Below are 24,448 nucleotides of genomic sequence, written 5' to 3' on the forward strand. Positions count from 1 at the left end.
ACATCAAATTTTATACAAACTCATAATGAAATAGAAAAAAATTCGAACAACAAAATTAAATCAAAAAGTTAAAAACACTTGGGTTGCCTCCCAAGAAGCGCTTATATAGTCGGAAGCTTGACTCTCTCAATTCTCACTCAGCCCGACTGTCCAAATACATCACCTCCCAGAAATTTCCCTGTACTGGAACTTCATTTGTTGATGATATTTTTCACACATTGGCTTTGTTGCAAGTTTCACTACCCATTTCCAGCCCTTGGTCATACTTTGGTAGTTCGACTCTTGCTCCCACCCGCCTTTCGTTTTCTTGCTTAACTTCACCCTTTTCTAATCCAGAGATCCTTTCCTTATGTGTACTCAAACTCGATTGTGGCTTGTCTTGGAATTTTGTGCACCTCTTCCGTCATGGTCCTCACTGCCAAACTATTCGGTTCCACTGCATTTCTTAATTTCCACCTTAAGATTATTCAGTTGGCAGGGCTCAACTCTTGACTGATTTACCACATCGATTTTTAAACACAATTCTGTGTCAGGTGGAGCTTTCATTGATCCAAGGACATAATGTTATTCTTCATCTTGCATCCTCATGATCAACTTCCCTTCTTGAACATCAATTAACGCTCTCCGGTGCTAGGAATGGTCATCCCAATAGAGGAATTTCTTTGTCTTCTTCATATCCAACACAAAGAAATCCGCAGGAAAAATAAACTTGTCCACCTTAATCAACACATCCCTCACTAAACCCCTAGGAGCTTTATGACTGATCCGCAAGTTGCAAGCATGTGGAGTCGGCTTAACTTTACCAATTCCTAATTTCCTGAACATAGAAAAAGGCATAAGGTTAATGCTAGCACCTAGGTCACATGAACTCGATCAAAGGTTAAATCTCCTATAGTGCAAGAAATAGTAAAACTCCCTGGATCTTTAAGTTTCGGGGGCAGCTTCTTCTGGAGAATAGCGCTACACTCTTCTATAGCATCACCGTTTCCTCTTCTTCCAGCTTCCTCTTTTTCGATAAAATTCTTCAGGAACTTCGCGTAGCTCGGCATCTGTTGTAATGCATCTGCAAAAGGAATGTTAATATGCAGTTTTTTAACACATCAAGAAATTTAATAACTGCTTATCCTGATTCTCTTTTCTGAGTCTTTGAGGAAATGGTATGGGTGGAGTGTGAGTGCCACTCTGGTGGAATTTCGGGGAGGGCATTTCTCTTCCTTTTTTTTCTGCTTCTGCTCATCTGTCTTCAGGCGGGTGGTTTCTTTTCAGCTTCAATTTCTTCATCAATTTCCTCATCGAATCTTCATTTTTCTTTGTGAAGTTTCTTCTTTCCTTGGGTCCCTCACCTCTTCTAAAACTCTCCCACTTCTCACGATTGCATTTACCTGCTCACGGGGGTTGGTTACAGTATTCTTGGTAGAGAACCCTGTGGTCTTCATTCAGCTTCTCGGCCAATTGGCCCATCTGTACCTCAAGATTCAGAATGGACGCCCCTTGGTTTCTAAGTTTGTCCTCGTCTCATTCATGAACCCTGTAGTCTCTTGCATGAATTTACCAGACATATCCTCCAACTTCGACACACTCTTTGATCTCCCGGTTGATTGGTCACCCCTGGCGGGTTATTTGGAACTTGCCTCTGGTTCCATTGGTTACCTTGTTGGTTCTGATTTCTCCAAGCCAGATTCGGTATGATTCTCCACCTTGGGTTGTATGTGTTGGAGAACGGTTGTTCGGTTGTCTTGATTCCGCCAAGTAGTTCACTTGCTCCGTGATGAAGATGACAGTGCAAATGTGTTTCCAACTGGCACTCGCTACTCACATGGTTTCCTGCACAAAATCACATGTTAGTTGAGATGCTTGTATAGAATTACCTGCATAGTTCCCAACTGTTTTTGGAGTGCAATGAGTTGGGCTGAGATGGCTGTGAAGCATCTACTTCATGAAGACCCGAAGATTTCCTCATGTACTCTCATCATCGGTCTTTGATAGTTGTTGCTTGCCAAAACCTCAAGCAACTCATACGCCTCCTCTGGTGTCTTATTCGCAAAGCCCCTCCTGAAGCTGCATCAACCATGGTTTGCACGTTACCCATCAAACCATTTAGAATGTTTGGACTTGAAGCCAACCGGCAAACCATGAGTGGCATTTCCCTATTAATTCCTTGTATCTTTTCCAAGCCTCGTACAACGACTCGGCATCATCTTGGAGAAATGATGTGATATCATTTCTCATTTCGCTGACTTCGCTGGAGGAAGAACTGGTCAAGAATTTTTGTGCCAGATCATTCCATGTTGTTATCGTTCCTGGTGGTAATCCATTAACCACCCTTTTGCTTTATCTCCCAATGAAAATGGGAATAAACGCAGCCTAAAGCATCACTGACACTCCATTTGACTTGAAGTGTCGCAAATTTCCAAGAAATTTGCAAGGTGCTTATTCGGATCCTCCTTCAAATCACTCGTGAATCTAACCGACTACTGGATCATCTGGATGATTGCCGGCTTGATCTCGAAGTTGTTTGCTTGTACTGTAGGTCTAGTAATACTTGACCCACTTCCATTCACTGTGGGAACTGAAAATTCCCTCAGTGTTCTATTTTCTTGTTCAGCCATTTCAACAAAAACTTCTTCCGATTCTGCAGTAAGTGTCTCTTTCTCTCTCTCTCTGTTTAATCTCTTACAGTCCTCTCAAGCTCAAGGTCAACAGGAACCACTGGTTGACGTCTTGCTCTTCGCATAAACTGAAAGAACACAAGTGAAAGAAAGTGAAATCACAACTCTACACAAAATTAAAAACAAAATTAAAACTCATCTAGTTAAACTCAGGAAAAACTTAATGTTAACTAATAAACAATCCCCGGCAACGTGCCAAAACTTGATGCTTGTTTATTATAACAGCCAAAACTGGCAAGTGCACTAGTCGCTCAAGTAATAAAGTGATGGTAGGATATCGTTCCCACGAGGACTGTAGCAGCACTAATTTCCTAAGTTATCAAGTTGAAGTAATCGAATTCTTTGGATTGGTGGGAGCAATTGTAATGAAAAGAAAACAAAAAAATGAAATTAAACAAGAATTAAATCTTAACTAAGACGACGAAATGAAACACAGAATATCAATTCATTAAAACGGGTAGGGTTTTAACTTCGTTTGGACTTTTATGGGTTAAACCTAAAGTTACACTATTTTCACATCTCAGCGCATGGTTGTAAATCGGATTCACTATATGTTAACATACCCTCTCGGGCTATGTTTTCCTATTCACTTATTAACATTCCGCACAACAAATTGAAGGAATAATTCTAAATTCATTAAGCACAAGAATCCTAAATTTTTCATTATTCTTGAATCTATCTCTAGCACCAATACTATAATGGTGATTACCAAGAAGCCTAACATGAATTATTTCTCAATCTCTCATGTTCATCACATACAGCAATAATTTCAGAGTAATACACAACCAAAGCTTATTCACATGGAAATAACACAATCAAATACTTACCCCATTTCAAATCCAAACTACAATCAAAACCCTAACCCATAGAAATAGTTCATAGCTAAATTAACCCTACAAAAATGAAAATTAGGAATAAACACATTAAACATAATGAAACTGAGATGAAAGATAAGAAATCTTCCCAAAAGATGAATCTTCTAGTCAAATCTGAATATCCCTTCAACAATCCGAAAAACTAAAAGCTTTACTCTCAGAAAAGTGTAAAAACGCTAAACCTAAAAAGCTGAAGATCCTGGACCAAAGGTTAAGTTTTTCTTTTATACTTGTCCAAAACCTAGCCAAAACACGCACACACAGACTTTCATCCTTTCAAAACTGAATAAGTTGACTGTCGCCGCGGCGAAGAGTGAAGAAATCCCACATCGTCTCTGGCCTACTTCGCCACGGCGAAGACAATTTCTTCGCCGGGGCGAAGCTCCTTCAAAGGTTCTGAAATTTACAGAACTGCCACTCTGCTTGCTTCTTCGTTCGATTCTTCGATTTTTGGCTCTCTTCCTTGGAAACAAGCTTCATCGTGCTTTGTCCTGCTCCGGAACTCTCCTATCTTCTGAGATCCGCTCATTTCTGAGTCAAAACTATCCAATTTTGTCTCTATTCACTTAAAAAGTCCATTTTAACCTGAAACACGAAAAGTAAAGAATTAAGCACTAATTCAGGTAAAAATGCACTAGAAAGTAACTGAAATCCGACAAAAAGATCAAATAAAAACTGTATAATTTATGGATTATCACAAACCATGGTGTGGACACTTTCTCAGAAGTTCCTTATATCTTTCCCAAGCTTCATAAAGTGACTCAGTCTCTTCCCGTAGAAACGATGTGATATCATTTCTCATCTTTGCTGATTTCGCTGGAGGGAAGTATTTAGTAAGGAATTTCTATGCCAATTCATTCTAGGTTATGATTGTTCCTGGTGGTAATGCCATTAACCATCCTTTTGCTTTATCCATTAATGAAAAAGGAAACAATCTTAATCTGATAGCGTCATCTGACACTCCGTTTGATTTGAAGATATCACAAATCTCCAAGAAGTTTGCAATGTGTGAATTTGGATCTTCCTTCAGATCTTCTTTAAATTGTACCAACTGTTGGATCATCTGGATGATTACCAGCTTTATTTCAAAGTTGTTGGCTTGCATTGGTGGCCTAGTTATACTTAGACGACTACCATCAACTGTGGGTACTAAAAATTCCCTCAATGTTCTATTCTCTGTCATCTAAATGATTATAGCCTCTCGTTCTCTTCTTTCTCTATTAAGTCTTCTTGCGGTTCTTTCAATCTCTGGATCAATAGGAACCATTGGATGACGTCTAGCTTTTCGGATAAACTACACAGAAAGAAAGAAAGCGTGAGATCACAAGCTAATAGAAAAGAACAAAAAAATTAAACTAGAAAACAATTAAAACTAAAATTAAACTCCAATCTAGCTAACACAAGAAAAGTTCAATGTTAACACAAAAATCAATCCCCGGCAATGGCGCCAAAAACTTGACGCATTGAAATTACAACATGTAATGTGTAGCAAGTGCACTAGTCGCAAAAAGTAATAAAGTGATAAGTAAAGTATCGTTCCCACGAGGATTGATTTTCCCAGTTGTTTATCAAGTTGGAGAAACCGAAAGATGTTTGGATTTGTAGGAGAAATTTAAGCTAAAGTGAAAACAAAACTTACTACGTAAAGACAGCAAGGTTAATTCAAGAGAAATATCAATTAAAACAAACGGTTAGGGTTTTGACTTCACTAGGATTTTATGAATTAATCTACGAATTATGCTACTTCTACACTCATATGCACGGATTATAAATCGGACTCCCTAATGTGTAAAACATACCTTCTCAGGCTATGTTTTCCTACTTTTCCCTATTAAGCTTCCGCACCCAACAAATTGAAGTTTAATAGTTCCAAGTTCATTAACCTAAATGGAATCCTAAATTGATTTCGTTGATTCTCAAACCTATCTCTAGCATTCAATGCAACAATGGCAATTACCCTAAGAAGCTAATACATGATTCACTTCTCAGTCTCATCATGTTCAACAAGTAAATTCAATATGAACAAGAATAATCATACAATCCATGCAATAGAATGTAAAAGCAACATCAATTTATTGATTAAACATAAAAACCCCAATTACATAAAAACCCTAACCCAAAACAAGTTAGTTCATACTAAAATTAACACAATTAGAAATAAAAACAGTAAACAATGCATTCAACATGTTGGAATTAAGAAAAAAGAGCAAAATCTTCCCTATTTGATGAATCCAAGAAGTTCAATCTCCAATCTTCTCTTCTTTCCCCCAAAAATGTCGAACTCCCTAATAAAAAGACTAAGTCTTCTTTATATAGTCGGTCCAAAACAAACCTAAAACTTTCGTCTAAATTAAAATGCACAGTTTTGAAAAACTAAATCTTGCAAACTTCGCCGCGGCAACGAGTTGGTTTAAAATTGTTAATCTACCCTGAGAGTTTATCGTCGCAGCGAGGAAAGTAATTCGCTATGGCGAAGTCTTCTGAACAATTCTGAAATTACGAAAGTGCCTTTCGCTTGCTTCCTTGCTTGAACCTTCAATCTTTGGTGCTCTCCAATAGGAACAAGCTTCATAGTGCTTCGAATCCACTTCAGGACTTCCCCAAATCCTAAGATTCGCTTGTTTCTGGGTCCAGAAACTCAATTCCGCTCATTATTTGCTCTAACTACACGTTTTGGCCTGAAACATAAAATATTTGCAATTAAGTTGGAATTCAGGCACAAATGAAATAAGAAGTATCCAAAATCTGGCCAAAAGCCTAGATATAATTATAGGATTATCAACCGCGTTGTTCCAAGCCCCTAGATTTTCGAGCTGCAGGAAGTTTGCATTTGGCTTAGGGATCTACGGGGGGCTGGCTATGAGGTTGAAGAGGAACCAACGTGGGTTTCATTCCTGAGGTCTTAATGTCTTGGAACTCCTAGAGGTTCAGGCTTTCTTCTTGTAGGCTTGGGGTGTTCACCAAAGAATGGCTTAGATTCTGTTTTCTGCTTTTGAGTGGTCTCATCAATCACATCGAAAGATGTGTCAATTGGGATAGTGTGTCGATTAAATGATGGCCCATGTTGATAGGTGGCTGCCTTGATTTCTCAAATGATAGTTAATCTCAGCATTAGATGTTGCCACGTGGATTGACTGGATAGCCATATCTGTCTTCTTTTTTGTGAGCTTTTATAAAGGGTGCCCTGACTGTGTTTCCCTTTACTCACTGTTGTTGTTTCCTTGTGCTTTTCGTTTGATCTTTAGACTGTTTCGTCAATCTTTTAGCAAATTCTTAACGCCTTCAAGGGTGTTTCGGTGGTAAGCCTTCCCCTTATTCTCTTGCTATTGTGTTTGTTTTTTGGTAAGGCCTAGCGATAACTTAAAAGGTGACTGTGGGACCTGGATATGAGGTCGCTAAGGGTAGCACCAGAGGCTGGCCTATTTTGTGCGTATTGGACAACTCCTTTTCCTAGGTGAGGGGCATTGAGGATGAGCGGTTGGCAAGTTATTCACTTAGGAGTATGATGGTCGGTAACATCGAGTTTTGTGTTCAGATGTTTTCGAAGCCAACTACATGGGTGTTATTGGCAGTCAAGAGCCTGATGTGCATTTGACTGATAGTATCTCAACCAACTGAGGTGGAGTCATTGGGGAAGTGCCTGTTGCTCCTCCGGTGGATGAAATGTTTGCTAGGAGCTAGCTTAGTATGGTGGAAATGGATTCTTTGCAGGTGAACGATGGCGTGGTTCCTTTAGCGGTCGTTAGGTTGTGTAAGAACTTGACGCATCCTCTCCTTAGTGATGAGTTGGGCTGCATAAGGGAAGAGTACGACCTAGTTGGTCCTCTCTGCCATGCTGAAGATTATTCTCTAGAGAGTCCTCATGCTAGCTGGGTTGCGATCTCGGAGACCCTCCTTAGGTGCAGGGTGTCAATACCTCAACATCATTTTATCTTGACGGTGATGGAGCGTTTAGAGGTAGCCCCACTCTAGTTGATGGCGAACGCCTATTTGTGTATGATTGCATGTATATTGCAAAACAAAGGATCGGTATCGGTGAGCTCACCATTGATGAGCTTGGGAATGTTTATCCTTTGAATAGAAGTCAGTGGGGGCTTTATTATTTTTCTAAAGCCAAACATTTAGATCTAAAGGGATTAGCCAAGATCCCTACCAAGTTAGGTGGTTGGGATTCCGATTATTTATTATATGCTTGTGAAGGAAATGGTGATTTTAGAGATGCTCGTAAGTTTTGGCTAACTTTATCCAATTATTCCATTGAGAGAGACTTTTTTGATAGGCACATTATATTCTCTCTTTCCCTTATGTAGGTGATCACAAGGAGCCCTACTTGTGAGAAGAGTTTTAGCAATGGGTTTTGCACTTTTACTAGCTTTTGGAGTCAACTCAGAACGTTGAGCGGTTGATCACCCTTGACAATTTGATTGAGTTGGGTTTTGTCCCACCAACGCTCGTTTTTCCTACCATTTTCGAGAAAAAAAAAAAGATGAGTAAGCTTCAATTTTCCTTTTCAGAGTAAATTCCCGTAGGTTTTCTAACGATGGTTCACTTTCTCAGAGATGTTTGTCCCTAAGCCCAACCACTATTCAAAGGGGAGAAGACCATCTGGTTTCTTGCCTTTGAGGTCAAGTGCTCCTATTGAATTGTCTTTGACAAGGTCATCTCGGGCTCATCGAGTTTGGTGAAGGCCATCCCTGACAAGTGGGGAAAGAGGATTGCTCCCTCGACAAAAGAGAAGAGAGTGTGGCCACTCGTAGAAGGGTGGTCAGAGCTAAAAGAGTGATGGGTGAGCCATGAGACGGCCCACCGGCAGACTTTTTTGTCCTAAAGGGATGGGATTTGGGTTGCCTTTACCCAAAAGTGCAAGGTCATATGTCTTGTTATGCCGCAGGAGCAACCAGTTGTTCCTTTGTCGTCTGTCTTACTGATGGGTAGAGGGCTAGTAAGAACGCCCTCCCAACTACCTAGTCAGCCTTCCTCGGAGGTCTACATGTTAAAAGGGGCAACTTTTGAGAGATCTCCTAGAAGCTGGGTTGTTTCTTTGTTTCTAGGGTGATTCTAGCAAACAGTTGTCTCTTTCATGCAAGTATGTACTATACTTTCTTTGTTTACCTTGGCTGGGGTACATTGTGTTATAACAGGATTTGGTTTTCTTTCGTGCAGACTCATGACATCCTTTCTTTGTTGTTCCAAGATGGTTATCCTTTCGTGAAGTAGGCTGCTAGGGTTTGGGAAGATACAGACTTGATCCAAAAGTCTTATGAGGATAAGATTGCCAGTCTTGATGAGGAGCTCGCTCGGTCAAGGGTAGAGCTGAAGAGGCAAACTAAAGCTTCTCAATTATAGCTAGCTGGGAAGGAGGAATAGTTTGTAGTGAAGCTCGTAGTGTCTGAGGGGGCTAGGGTTAAGGCTTTGGCTGAGAGAGACTTTTTAGTCGCATTAGTAGCTAAGTTCAAAGAGAGGTATGAGGCAGCAGTCGTGGAGGTTGAGATAGTTGTAGGTCAAGGTGCAAACTTGAGGTCAGAGCTTGAGCAGCATACTGCCAAGGTGTCTGAGGCTGGGGGAGGTTAGTTGAGCTGGAAAAAGGGTTGTCATGGAGAAGTGTAGTGGCACAGTTGTTGCTTGGGATACGTGTCTTTCCATCCTCAGGTCGATATAGGAGTACAACCCGACAACTGATTTCTCTTCTCTTCCATCGCACTATCAGGAAGAGACAAGGAAGTTCGTCAGGAAGGTGGCGAGAGATAGTCCTCAAAGGCACCCCCCCCCCCCCCCAGCATTCAAGCGAGGATGAAGAATGGGATATTCCTTGTGAGCAGTCTACCTCTTTGCCTCTGAATGACACTGTAACAAATGGTGATGTTACTGCTGCTGGTGATCTTGCGGAAGCTCCTAATAGATTTTCTCCTCCAGCCAAAGATCTTGCTCTCAAGGCTTAGATTTCCTTAGAGCCTCGTTTCTTTTCTTTTTGTTGCTACGCTATTTGTATTTTCAAACAATGATTGAATCAAAGAATTTCTATAGCACTTCATGCCTGCAGATTTTTTTTTTTTTCATTTCTTTTTATGTTTTATTTGCTGCGCGGAGTAACTGTCACCAGGTTTGTTTTGATTAGTTATTTAATAAAGAACCTGCCTTCTCTAGGATCTTTAAATTGGTCATTTGTATGGGATAAAATTAGGTCATTAGCTTTGCTCTGTTTGGGGGCTGGTTTTGACAGTTACTTTGAGTTTGGCCCTAGAGCTTATCACAGCATAGTAGCTGTCAATCTAGATGGCCTTCTTTGAGTGTTTATCATGGATCCCTCCTCAAGGCCACGTCAAGCTGGGGTCATAGACCTTCTTGAGTTCTTATTATCGAGGAATATTGGGTCCACCTCTGTATCCCTACATCAAGTGCAGATCAATAGACGATCTTTCAAATCGACATCCACAGAGTTGTGGGAGTTGGTCCTTCCTGCTCACTTAAATTTTGGCAACGTCACTTTTCTTAGGGTCCTGGCTGTAATACTCCGTATTTTCTTTGTGGGTTTTATTTAATTTTATTTATGTGAATCTAGGGGGTAATATGTAAGAATTGAAACTTTTTAGAGATGTTTTAGTAAGAAATAAGGCATGGTGGGTTTATTAAGTAGTTTTGCAAGAGCACTTGTGTGAAATTGGAAGTGTGAAGATCTTTCAACAACATTATGAAATTGATTAAAGATAAGGGGTCTTTTTAATATTGTGTCATGCAAGGGTACATGCATAATTCTCCAGGGGTGAGATCATGATAAAACATAACTTTATTTAAAGGATTTTGGGGTGCAAGATGTAAGAATCAAAGACTAAGGGATGCATGATAATTGGCCATTGCAAGATGGGTTAAAGGTAACTTCTTTTGGAGAATTAGCCCACGGTTTTGGCACATTGTTTTGCCAATGATGGTTGTGAAATTTTATTAAATTGAGATGAGGAATGGTGGAGTGGAGAAAGACATAGCCGAGAGAAACAAAAAAAAAGTGAGAGAAGAGAAGCTTGTTTTATTCTTTTTCTCTTTCTCATTTCACATTCATTCTCCTTTGTACATTGAAAAAGAGAAAAATAACAATTGTGTTAGAATAGAGGAGGGCCGAGAGGTGCTTGTAGGAGAAGAATTTTCAGAGAAATTTTGGGGTAAAGGAATAAGGTTACACATGCATTTTCAATCCTTTATTGTTTTTAATCGATCTTTCCTTTTCTCTTTGTTTAGATCTTAATTCCTATAACAATTTTGGATCAAATAGGTGAAGAAGATAGGAGGACCGAGCACTTGAGTTAAAAGCAAAGGAGAAAGTGTGAGTGGAATAGTATTGCATAAAAGAATTCATGCATCCAAAATTTCATCTCCGTTCGGATTCTATTTTGTTCATATGGGTGCTGACCTTGCTGAATGTTTCTTTTGATTAATGAAACGGTTTAATTGTGTGCTAGAGTGGAAGTGGAAGTGAAAAATTATATTAAGAAGGTGTTAAGATTGTGCCAGTGAATTTCATTAATAGGAATGGTTATAAAATTGTGTTTATGTAAACTTTAATCTTTCCTTTGGATTATACGGAGATGCATGCTATGGTTGGTTAACTTGATTGGCTATTGGGCTCATTTATTTGTCCACAATTGGGAGTATTTTATTTGTTTTGAAAACAAATGGTGTAGAATGAATTGGAAGGTTGTGGGTTAGTTATAAAATTGAGTTGATTAGAAACGTGAATATGGGTGGATACTAAATGAATTTTGAATTTTATATTTGAATGTTCTGTTAAACTTTGTAATGAGTAAACGGCTGGAAAATTTGGGAAATAATGGGCATGAAACTGTTGGCCTATATTGTATAGAATGTGAACGTTTACCTTGCCTAAAAGGTTAGAGATTGGCTGGACTTTTGGAGGTAATGGGTATGAAATCATGAGCTGGAGGTTTACTTAAAGTATGTATATATATATATATATATATATTTGCTGCATTGTTGCTGCATTGTTGGCTTGGTATTTTTGGAGCCATCAGTGCAGTAATTGCTGCATTTCCATAAACTACAGACTTGATTTAGACGTGATTGTTGAGTGGGAATGAGTGCTTGAAGTTGGTAAAAAGGTGGAATGGATATTAAGCTAGAATGGATATGAAGTTAATGAGTTATTAAATACTATAAATGGTACATTTTATTTTGGAAATTTCGGAAAGAGTGTTGAATAAAAATGTTAGACTTTTTCTTATGGGCAATAGGCTCTTGGTAGCAGGGGGTTAATTGTCATGTTTAGAAGTTTTGGGATCTTAGAAGATTGATGATAAATATGGGGTGTAAATAGAATTTTACATACTTTTGTATTTTGACGTGGTGAGCATTACATTCATGATTACATGGCTTTTATTGGAATTTTTTATCATATTATACTTTATATATGCATAAGGCATGCATGATGCATATTTGGAATGAAATTGTGGATGCATGATTATTGTTATGTTTGACTCCCGAATTGGAAACCGTACCCATCCCCCCCTCCAAACATCAGCTAGTATTTGACATTTATCCTCATGCGTGCATTAGGATGGTATGTCCTACCGAACCATTGGGATATCCTACTAGAACAAGACGAACGCCTAACGAGCTCCGGGCGGGATTACACCAAGCGGTTATTGGCCGATGCAGGATTTTGGACGCCCCGAAGGTAGACTGTGGGCAAGATTATATTTGATACCATATCATGACATCTCGAGGGTTGACTGTGGGTCGAGCATGGTTATCTAATGATGTTCGTACCATCCCGAGGGTAGACTGCGGATAGTGCCATCCCGAGGGTAGACTACGGGTGGTGTAGCTTCATGTCTGAGTTAAGGACTGGTTCAGATAGTTATGATCCAGGCCCCTAAGTGCTAGTAGGGTGGTGATAATTTATTTATTTTATATGATGGTGGTGTGTGATTTCATAGCATCCGAGAATAATATATATATATACTGTTTGTTGCCTTATCATGTAAGTGCATTAGTGTTGTGTGGCATACAATTATTCATGCATGTTTTCAAAGTTAAAGTTATTTTCGTATAAAATATATTATTCGCTCACTGAGCTTCCTAGCTCACTGTTTTATGCTTCCTCCCCCAAGACCGTAGATTGGGTTTGTGTGGAGCATACTCTACGTCTAGGTTGGCCTTGCGCATGATGATCTGCGTCTTTTACAAACTTTAGTGGACTCTGATACTACGTTTCTTTTGTAACTGGATTTTAGTTCCCGTTTTTAGAATAATTATCTGTGTATTTCCACCTTCTAAACCTTAAATGTGCAAAGGCACTACTTTTCACTTTCGTCTATAAACGGAATTGTTTTTATCGATGTTTTTTTTTTAAAGAGTATTCACCTTCCTTTTGGGATCCTGAGTCTCCTGGAGCGCTCAGATCCAGTGGGATAGGGATACTCAGGAGGGGCCGTGACACTAGCCCCTGAGTTACAACTATGTTGTTGTTTTAAGCAAGAGACCCATTGAAACAAAACCTACCTAGGAGACAATGTTGTTGTTTTAAAGCAAGAGACCCATTGAAACAAAACCTACCTAGGAGACATGATTGTCTCCTAGGAGGACTCCAATGGTTGGATGGCCTCTCGAGCGTGCTAAAGCCTTACTTGCCTAAACTTCCTAGCGACCGAGGGTCCTCCAAATATCATTTGCAGTTGATGATTGGAAGTTTCTGGTTGCTGGGAAACGCATCCCTCTTGGCTCCTTAGGGTCTTGGTTGGCCCACATATTCTTTTAGATACCCCTTTCGGATTAAATCTTTTATGGCGTTCATTAAAGCCTGACACTCGTTGGTGTTGTGGCCGGTTTCTTTATGGTATCTGCAATCTTTTTGGGAATCTCGCCTACCACAAGGTCTCTTCATTTTGTTCAATGGTGGCAACAGCTTGGCATCGTCAATGACCGCGAATATCTCGTCGATTGGGGAGACTAGAGGTGTGTAAATGCCGAATCGGGAAAATAAATTACAGTCCCTCCTAAGTTCCACCCATGGCCTCTTTGGAGGCCGGCACCAGTCAAGGTCGTGACTGTCTCTCTTGTGACCCCCCACTCGCTAGAGTTAACGAGCGGGGGCACTGGTTGAGGCCATGCCACTCAGCACAGCTAGTGAATTTTTTATTCGCTGGCATTTCTTTGCCATCCTATAGAATTGGGCAAGAGATATGTGATCTTCTTTTGGGAGATCTTTCAACAATTCGGTTTGTGGCCTCACACGGGCAATTAGGAGCGTCCTTATCACTTCCTCAAGCGCGTTGGTCACCTTGCTTTGTTCTGTTTGGAATCTTTTTAGGTACCACGTTAGGTTCTCTCCTTTCTCTTGGTGGATGTTACTAAGATAGCTTATTGGTATTGTGAACCTACGTTGGGCCTGCACTTGCTGTAGGTAAAGCTTCGCGAACTAGTGCCAAGAATGGATTGAGTTCGAGGGAACTCTCTTATACCACCTTTTCACGTCACCCATAAGGGTAGCTGCAAAACACTTGCACTTGGTGATGTCGGATACTTGGTGTAGCTCCATCAAGCCATTAAAAGCATCAAGGTGGTCCTAGGAGTCGCCTTCCCCGCTAAACTTGATATCTAGGATCTTGAAGCCTACTAGTAAGGGCGCGAGACGCATCTTCTCTTGAAACGAGGAACCAAAGGTTATCATCGCATGCTTGATTTGCTGGATACACAACTTGTCAAGCATTCTCTCTATCTTCTCCAACTACACACCATCATGGGGGTTGCCTAGAGGAAAGGCGTTTCCCCTATTCTCGCTAAGAAAATGACGGAAGTCAGGCTTTTGTGAATTCAGATGCTTGCAGAGATCTGGCTCATAATTCTATTGGGTTTCCCTTTGGGGCACACTCACGTGCAAAGAGGAATCATGTTCACTCGAATAGTATGGGTTATCGAAGGTTGATTCCTAAGATCCGTTGCGACACAGGTTAGTACTAACACGTGGATTTTTAACGTCATGTTGTCATTGGACATGGTTTGAATGTATCCACTGGGAATGTGCTCATGTGATTCTGTCATCACAATGAGCTTGGCCGTTCTTGTGCTGGGAATTGACTGGCCCTTGATGGTTTGTCTCTTCCACCATTGGTTGTTTTACCGGGCGTCGCCCTAGGTATTCCAGATCTGGTGATCTCCGCTCGGGGGGTTGATTATCGCAAACCTCCTATCGTGTCAGAATTATCTTCGGTAGTTCTGTGTTCCTAACTGCATGTATAACAGGGACAGATAAGTGAGCTTTTTTAAATGGTTCGATTGAGCAATATAATTAGGCCTACATCCACTATATCTTTTTCTTTCTAAAGTGAATGATTATAATGATTTTCTAATACAAAATGTGCAGAGGGTTCTGCTCTATTTCTCCCATTAATCCCCTTTCTTTCCCCCAGTCTCTCTCTCTTTCTATGCCTGTCCCCCCATTTTCGAAATTGTAATTTGGTATTTATAGGAGTGGAGGTGACTGTAGCTAGTGGGGTTTTGTGTCAGCGGAATGATTGATATCTCCTGTGACACAGTTTGGGTGATCGAAGGGGTCAGATTATAATTACACTAAATTGCGATTACAACTGTAATTAACTGGAGTTTGTCAAAGAGTCATCGCTTGGTTAGATGAAACAGCTGTATGTATTGCATGTGGAGTTCATGCAGATTAGTGGGTTGTCAGGTGTTGCCCTAAGCTTAGTCCTGTTGACATCTGGCTTGTTGCTTTAAGTTGACGTGCTTCCTTGTCGGGTGTTTTTGCTCGGTTGGCTATGCGCAGTACCCAGGCTAGGATTATTGTGCTTTTCCCAAGCGTCGAGCCAAGCTTTATTTCCGCACAACAGTCCTAACTAACACACACACACTCATGCATAAAAATGAAACACAAATTTCCAAATTAATCCATAGAAGTGTCTCAAAAATTGCAATTGCATATACACACAACAGAGAAAATAATCAAACATCACCCTAATTCTAGGAACATCCTAAACATCAATTTCACCTTTATCATCAACTCTCCAATCATCCATCAATCCACATTCTGTCAATCTTATCACCAAAAACACTTCCATGTGCAACATCCATAGATAAACATTTGGTCCCATTAATTATGAAATAAGAGTAAAACTATATAAGGACAAACTCCATAGGCCTATCTTTCAAACCACTATCCACTAATGTAGAACAAACACATAACTTTAGATCATTAGGACTTTATTGTGCTTGTAACGTTTAGGCTAAGGTATTGGGTTATAACAAAATGAAAAGGGATCAAACAAACTAAGACGACTAATCATACTTATTTGTAACATAATCGTTCGAAGCATATTATATTCTCTCTAACTTCCCAAAACCCTTGTTACATCTCTCTTCCCATCCGCATTTGCATTTACACACTTTCCATACTTCCTTGGTTCATTTTTTTCATCATTTAATTTTTTTTTTTTTTTTGGATAAACAAATAGGAAGTATGGATATTATAATATCTTCCTTTTCACCTTGCTATTCTCGATACACCACTGCCCCCAACCTATTCGTTTGAATACCATCCAAAAATTTTGAGAAAATGTTCTACGCCACACACATTCCCACTGTCACTTTGAATAATGTTCAGATTAAATCCTCTTAAAATCATGGGTAGAGTAATGTGTTTAGGGTTAAAAAGGGTATGTCATTGTGGGGTAAATGAAAGAAAATCAAGGCTAATATAAATTCAATATTGACACAAAGGGATGACTAGAGAAAATAATAAAATATCGGGTCGGCTTAAAAGGCACAAACGGTCCAAGATGGCCTAAATAATTTCTTAAGTCATGTGTTGTCTAGGATTTCACCTCAAGTGGTCACCAGATAGGTTCTATAGTTTGGAGATCTAAAAAAATGTCATAGGAAATTCACACGCAAAACATCCTTAAATGCTAGAACTAAACAACCTGACAAACCACATTATTGAGAGTCTTAAACTTAGGCAAAACCAACATCCAGAATTATTCCTAAACTAAAGTAAAACTTGACTTATTGTAAGTGCTACATGTCATTGCAATCAAGTTATTATCATTGACATATGAATACATCTTCAAACAAAAACAAACAAACATGCAACAACAACAAAAATAATCAGTCAAAGTAAAACAAAAATCATAGAAAATGCCCTCTTAAACTCATAAAAAATTTAAAAAATTGGAGAACTTCCCTACCCCCAACCTAAAATCTACGTTTTCCCTAATGTAGACATGAACATAAGATTGCATAAAAGGGAAAGAAAAATTAACTCCCTATAATACCCTAGATGTCAAAGGTATGTTCCCAACTCAAAATAGTCCTTTAGATGTTAATTTTATGTTAAAAAGCATAAAATCTAACTAAGGGCAAAATAGTCAATTCATTTGTAACAATATGAATCAATTATCCATAAAAGGGTATTAGGGGCAAACAGTCATTTTGCCTATGGATAAGCATTGTAAAAGTCAAGTATGAGTAGGCTTAATTGCATTTAATGGCATTAATTAAGTAATAATTATGTTTAGTGCCAAATGACCAAAATGCCCTTATAGAAAGAATTAAGGACTTATGAATTATACAATTAAAATAATTGGGCCAATAGCATAATTTTGGAAAATTAATGAAATATTTTCCTATAAATGAGAGGAAAGTTCGTTCAAGCCAAGAAGAGACATCATTTCTTCAACCTTTCTTCCATTTTCTCTCAAATCCTCCATGAAACAAGCTTTCTCTCTCTAAGTTTCAAAGGAGTTTTGCATAATTTTTTCAAGGACAACAAGATAGGAGCCTTGGATCTTCAAATTGAAGGTTTATGGTAAGGATTAAAAACCTAGTTTTGATGTGATTTGAAGATTTGAGGTAGATGTTGAGGTATAATGTTATATATGTAGGATTAAGGTGTAAAAGAAGATAAAGGCAAAGGATTAGATGGGGGAATTCTTTAAAAAGGTAAGGAAGAACCTCCCATGACTTTAGGGTTATGCTAGGGTTTGTAGATTTTAATGAAACCTTAAATTAAGGCTTTAAGACGTAGAATTAGTTGATGGCAAGTGTAGTTGAACTCATTAATTTTATTTATTACCTTGAATTCATTATACATGAAGTTATTGTCATTTATTTTTTATGAGTTGTGATGTTTAATTGAAGAAAATGACGTATTGATGTTGATTGTGGCAAAACTTGTAGTATTAGAGGCCACATGGTGTTGAATGGTTGCTATTAGAAGTGTTGATGTGTTGTTTGCATTAACTTACAATGTTATAGCAATGATGGATGATTATGGGAATGAGGTTTTACACTTCCTTTAAGATGTTAAAGACTATTAAGGTGAGGTTTATTTGATCCATAAGTTGTCCTATTTGTTAATTGTCAATAGGAATTGATGTGGCATAGTTTAATATGAAAAATTCGGATTTGGTAAGTTTACGGGCTATGATAAACATGCTTCAGTATTTCAACCATAACTTGAGTTATAAAAATCGACACAAGATTATTCTTGAAGCACTAGAAAGTTAAGACATAGCCCTATAACTTTTATGTTTAGGCCAAGAGCCAATTTGTTTAGGAAATGGATGGAAAATGGCCTGAAGAATAAGCTTCTAGTTATTAAAGTTTAAGATTTAACATTATTAATTCTGATGATTATGAATTGATTATATATTGATGTGATTAAGCCATGTACTAATGTTTACCCATTAGTTAGATGATCTTTGAAAGATATACATGGTCATGATGTGAATGCATGATTAACGTTATGAAATGGCATGAAGATGCAATGTAATACATGTTTTAAGAGGGTGAATGTGAGCAAGAGGTAATGTAAATGGATTGATAATCCATAGATGAATCAAAGTTAAGCTCACTAAAATATGTATTTACATGTCATAGGATGTTAGAGATGCATATAGACATGATGTAAAATGCGTAAGCATATCCTCGTATCCCGGTTGAGGAAAGATGAATATATGCTTTAGATGCTAAATAACGCGTAAGCACGCCTCCCGATGATATGAGCTCTAGATGACATTAAGTGCTTAAGACGCTAAGAAAAGTCCGGTTGGCTAGACGTTAAATAATTCATATGCATTTAGTTGCATTACATGAGTTATGATGTTATTTACATCATGAGAAGATTTATACTCATGTCAGATGATATTTAGATGTTATATCATGACATGTGAAGTGTGTGTACCATGTTTACATCCTTATTTGTATGTGTACACATTGGTGTTTATATAGGCATGGGATAAAATGATGAAAATCATATGAATTAGTAAGAAAAAGGAGCATACCTAGATGTAAAAGATAAGTGGTGTGTTAATAAATATGTTTAAATGAAGGTCAAATAGCACATTTAGAATGAAATAGATCATTCCTTACTGAGCGATTAGGGCTCACCCTTTCGTTGTCTATTGCTTTGCAGGTAGACCAGAAGCCAGGGATGCTAGAGACAGCGGGGCTACATATAAGGGGAGATGATTTATTGTTATCTTGATGTTTTTATCTTAATGTAAATAATGTAAATGATAAATGGTTGTGAAACACCTTTGGAAACTTCCACCCTATAAATATGTTTTGATTGTGTAATTTCCAGGTAAATTCTTAAATTTTTTGAAATTATAAGTATGGATCTTGCATGACATCTTATATGAATGTTTTGGATATTATTATTATCATCCTTACATAGGTTTTTCTAAATACAACTCGTTCTCCAAATATGTATCCCCTGGATTCTCATTAAGGGATATTTAGAGGATACCTGACTGGAAAGAGGTTTTATACTCCCTTTATAAAGCACGTGATGCATGTAAATCAACAAGTTGTCATAATTCATTTGTTCATTCTATCGTCGTCATGGAATCTAACAACAAAAATAAACATAATAGTGTACCTCATTGGGAACACACATCACTTGTTAATTAATGAATTTGGAGTACAAAAACATAATAAAAACATTACTTAACTAAATAACCTAAAATAGAGCAGTAAAGGAAATAAAACAAAAATAAAACAAACATAAAAATAGAGTTCAAATGAAAAGCTTGAGTTTCCTCCCACAAAGTGCTTTATTTAACGTCTAGGCTAGACAAAATGCACGGTCTATGGCTTAATAATTGGAATCTGAGGGAAACGCTGATGAGTCAAAAACTATGAACTCTATAGTTTCATCCAAGACCGTCATAGTTGTAGCCATAAATGTGCAGCCAAACAAAATGGGCAAATCTCTATCATGAGTTGATGACTTCTCCATATCTAAGACTACAAAATTAACAGGAATTATTAGTTTATCAACTTTAACCAAGACATTCACTACAATACCTCTTAGATATTTAATGAACTGTTGGCAAGTTGTAGAGATATTGTTTTCAACTTTAATTCCCCCAATCCTAATCACAGATAAGTGGAGTAGGGCATGAGATTAATACTTGCTCCCAAATCTAGCATTGCTTGTTCTTCCTTTTCATGACCCACAATAAAGTTGATGATGAAACTACCCAAATCATTCAGTTAGGATGGCAAATTCCTTTGAAGCATAGCACTTACCTTTTTCAGGAACCATTACTTTTTCACTGGGTTCAAATTTATGCTCGCGAGTAATCAAATCCTTCAAGAGCTTTGCGTAAGACATATTCCTTATCACATCAGGGGAGGGTGAGTTCACATAAACTTTAGATAAAATATCATAAATTTCAGAGAATGACTTATCCCATTTGCTTTTCTTCAATCGGCTCGGGAAAGGTATAGGTGGAACATAAGGCGTTGGTGGAGCCACGATGGGACTGATCTCTTCATTCTGAATGGATACACTTAGTTGCTTCTCCTTAGCTTTTGTAACATCTACTTAAAACTCATACAATGCATGCATAAATACAATATAAAATTGGGCCCAAAGTTTTCTTTTCATTAATAATACATATGTCTTTTATACACAAATAGTACTGTTTACAAAAATGCATTTTAAAAGACAAAACAGGGGAAACAGTGTAGCTATTCCTCTTCGCTTGCCGACGCCCCACCGACTGCATCATCACCTAGAACCTGCATCCACAAAGGAAAATAACGGGGTGAGCACAAATAATGCTCAGTAAGTAAAACTCTCTAACTGTCTGTCCCCGTGTGTGACTCTTAATTCTTTCCTTTTCTAATTCTGTTTCTATTTCTGTTTCTAATAACATCATGGCCTCATCTTACCGGAGGTACGGCCGGATGGCGTTCACACAGCACCATCTCACTCTCTATGGCTATCGGGTGGAATTCACACAGTACCAACCCTTTCTTAGTGACTACCGAGTGAGGATCACAAAGCACCAACTCGGTTCCTCCTAACTATCGGGTGGAGATCACCTAGCACCTACCCGTTCCTCATGAATTTTGGGTAATGATCACCAAGCATTTACCCGTCTCTAGTCACTATCGGGTGATGATCACAAAGCATCAACCCGCTTCTACTAGCCGTTGGATGATGATCACAAAGCATCAACCTACATATCTCTTAACTAATCGGGTAGTGGTCACAAAGCATCTACCCATTCCTATTACTCATTGGGTGACGATCACTAAGCATCGACCCATCTCTCCAAGGCTATTCGGATGATGATCACAAAGCATCAATCCGATTCCCATAACGGTCGGGTGATGATCACAAAGCATCATCCCAACTATACTACTCTTCTAATTCATTCTATTGTAGTATTTCTCAATGCTCTCTACCCTTAGAGTAGTTGTACCCACCAAGCTCTCTACTCATAGGGTATTTGCACACACAATTCTCTTACACTTTCTTAGGTCACTTTTCCATGTACAACTAGTGCCTATGGATGGTTCAACTTCACCAATGCACTTATGAGATGCCAACATGCAATGTTGCAAGAATTAAGGTTCATTACTCACACTCAAACCTCTATTAGGCATTTCATCAAACAACTCATGTGCACTATAAAACTCTATTATAGCCATGATTCTAAAACTTTTCTTAACCATCCAAAATGGGGAAAAACCCCTTCACAAAGCCATGAAAACCTGTCAAACAAGACACTTCCAAAAAGGGTTTCATAACACCCCTTCAAATCCATCTCAACTACCTTGTCAACCCAACAACCCATTTCTCATATTTGCAAGGTATTAACATTCACAAAGCATAGAAATCTCCATTTAATACTCCATACATGGCATATTACATGCACATCACATACATACATCATTTCTATCAAAACCCTAATCAAGAAATTTCATGAATCTCAACTTGGGTTGGGTTTTACTTACTTGCTATGGAGAGACTTCACCAAATCTTCTTTCCACTGGTTTTTCTTGGCTATTCTCTCTACTCTTAACCAAAAGAATGAAAACCCTCAAAAACCAAAATGAACTAAAATCTACAAATCACACAACTTAAGGAGAAATCCTTACCTTAGGAAGCCTTAGGTTGTTTTCTATACCCCAAATCACTTCAAAATCCCTTGAAATTCCTTGAACAAAAGAAAAGAGAAGTTGAGAGGAGAAGAATGAAGGGTTGCGTTTTTGGAGAAGAAGAATGAGGGTTTGCTAACTCTTAATTCCTTTTAATGAAATATAACACACTCATTCCCATTTTGCCCTTATTCATCTTTGGAAATTCCATCCATATCCTTTGATTCATTACAAACTCACCCCTATATCAACATATTCTCCATGAAAATTCCTTACAATTAACTCCCCACTTTTCCTGCTAATTAGGGGTAGAATGGTCAAAATGCCCTTAGGGAAGAAAATATCTAAAACTCAATCAACATTTTATTCGGCCTGTCGCCGCGGCGAAGAAACCTTTGTCGCCGCGGCGAAACTGTCCAGAGAGTTTCACCCTTGGTTTCAACACATCTTCGCCGCGGCGAAGATTCTTCTTCGCCCCGGCGAAGCTTGGTTCACTAAGATTCTTCTATTTTCAACCAATTTCAGGGCAACATTCAACATAACACTCAAACAAACAATAATAACAAAAACCAACTCGATTAAGGGTGAAAGAGGAAACAATAACAACGTACCTCAAGCGGGGCGTTACAGCTTTATCTTCCCCTACATGATAAATTAAATTCTAATTAGTTCAAAATTATTTTCTTTATTAATTACCTTACCACTTTGTAGTGCTGTGGCTGCATTTGCTTGCTCAAGTTGATTGGTAATTTCCCAAAAACATGACCTTGTACTAACTCTGCTATTTGTCCTATTTGAACATCCAACTTCCTAATTGTTGCCTCTTGCTGCTGAAATCTCTGTTCAAAATTTAGTTGGTTTTTATGAGAAACTTGAATAAAATTATTCAATGTCTCTTCCAATGAGGGCTTCCACTGTTGATTATTAGAGCTCGCTTGTTGCTAATTGCTACTCCAAGAAATATTAGGATGATTACTCCAACCCAGATTATAAAGAATTCGAATAAGGATCATGAGGCCTTGGGTTGTAGGAGTTCATCATATTGGCTTGCTTAAAAAACTTCGAAAAATTTTCATGAGAAGGACAAACATTAGTTGCATGACCAACAATACCACAAATAGAACATACCTCATTGAAATTTCTTAGTCCTTGTCCCATCATCATGTTGCACATAGTTTTCATTTGTCTGGTCAGTTCTGAAACCTGCATAGCCAAATCAGAATTAGTATTTACTTCATATATCTTTATAGATCTACCTCTAACACGTTTTTGTTGTGAATTTGTTCCAAGCATCTCATACAAATCGTAAGTCTCTTGTGCAATCTTCTCTCCTATAGCACCACCTACAACATTATCAACTATAGGTTGACAAGCCTATGTCAATCCATCATAGAAAAATTGATTCAATAACTCTAAAGGATATCTATGATGTGGACATTGAACTAAAAACAATTTAAAATGTTCCCAAGCTTCATGGAATGGCTCACCTTCTATTTGTGTAAGACTAGCAATCTTACCTTGCAATTCAGCAGTCTTGGCATGAAAAAAAAATTACCTATGAATTTATTGTAGACTACATCCCATGTGGTAAGTGAAGCTAGAGCCAAAGACATGTACCACGTTTTAGCCACATTCTTTAACGTGTATGGAAAATACCTCATTCGCAGTTGACCTTCTATCAAACTCTGCAAAGGAAAAGTTTGTGCTGTAGAATAAAAATCACGAACCAAAATTAAAAGATCCTCTGAAGCTACTCCATGAAAAGATGGAAGCATTTGAAAGTGAATATTTTTAACCTCATAATTTCTTGTTGCATGATTCAGAACTATGCATGATTGTGACGTTCCAATGGTAAGACGTGCGTACTCCTTCATGGGTCGAGGTAGCTCAACCATCTTTTCTTCAATCTCTAAACTTAATAATGATGATTCTTCCTCTCGTGATCGGCAACCTTGCATTCAGTACCTAAAAACACAAAAGACCAGCCAAAAAAAAAAAAAAAAAAAGACAAAAAGACAAAAAAAAAAATAAAATACAAAAACTACAAAAATAAAGCACACGTTATCAGAAAAATTGAATAACAAAAAAAAAAAAAAAAAAAAATCCTCAACATCAGTTCCAAAAACTTGATTAACAATTTTAATTCCTCCCAAGTGCATTAATCGATATCAATGTATAGTGTGCAAAAGCAAGGGTTTATCTCACAGAGATTTGTAAGCACTCAATTAATCCTATTATCCTACGCTTTAATTAAACAAATAAATTCAAGTAAAATTGAAGAACGAATAACTAAAATAAAAAATAAACTATCAGAAAACCAATATTTTACTGAGTTAAAATCCAATGAACTAAAACCTGAGTATCCAATTTCACCATAAATTATCCAGCTTTATGTCACTAATCACACTATGGTTATCTCAATTCACTTTCTAGGGTCCGTACTCTTGTAACTAAGGTATTACCTAAAGGTGTTTGGGATTAACCTAG

The 24,448-nt window shown here is 38.1% G+C and overlaps 2 non-coding genes across 2 annotated transcripts; both read left to right on the plus strand.

Moving 5' to 3' along the window:
• The first annotated feature begins 4,242 nt into the window (after window positions 1-4,242).
• On the plus strand, window positions 4,243-4,349 carry LOC116106248. The gene has a single exon (XR_004124291.1). It is a non-coding gene; the product is annotated as a small nucleolar RNA R71 (small nucleolar RNA).
• A 19,032-nt stretch (window positions 4,350-23,381) lies between these two features.
• On the plus strand, window positions 23,382-23,485 carry LOC116106251. The gene has a single exon (XR_004124294.1). It is a non-coding gene; the product is annotated as a small nucleolar RNA R71 (small nucleolar RNA).
• Window positions 23,486-24,448: the final 963 nt, after the last annotated feature.

The sequence above is a fragment of the Pistacia vera genome, unplaced genomic scaffold (genome assembly GCF_008641045.1).
Source record: "Pistacia vera cultivar Batoury unplaced genomic scaffold, PisVer_v2 Contig51, whole genome shotgun sequence".
Taxonomy (NCBI): Eukaryota; Viridiplantae; Streptophyta; class Magnoliopsida; order Sapindales; family Anacardiaceae; genus Pistacia; species Pistacia vera.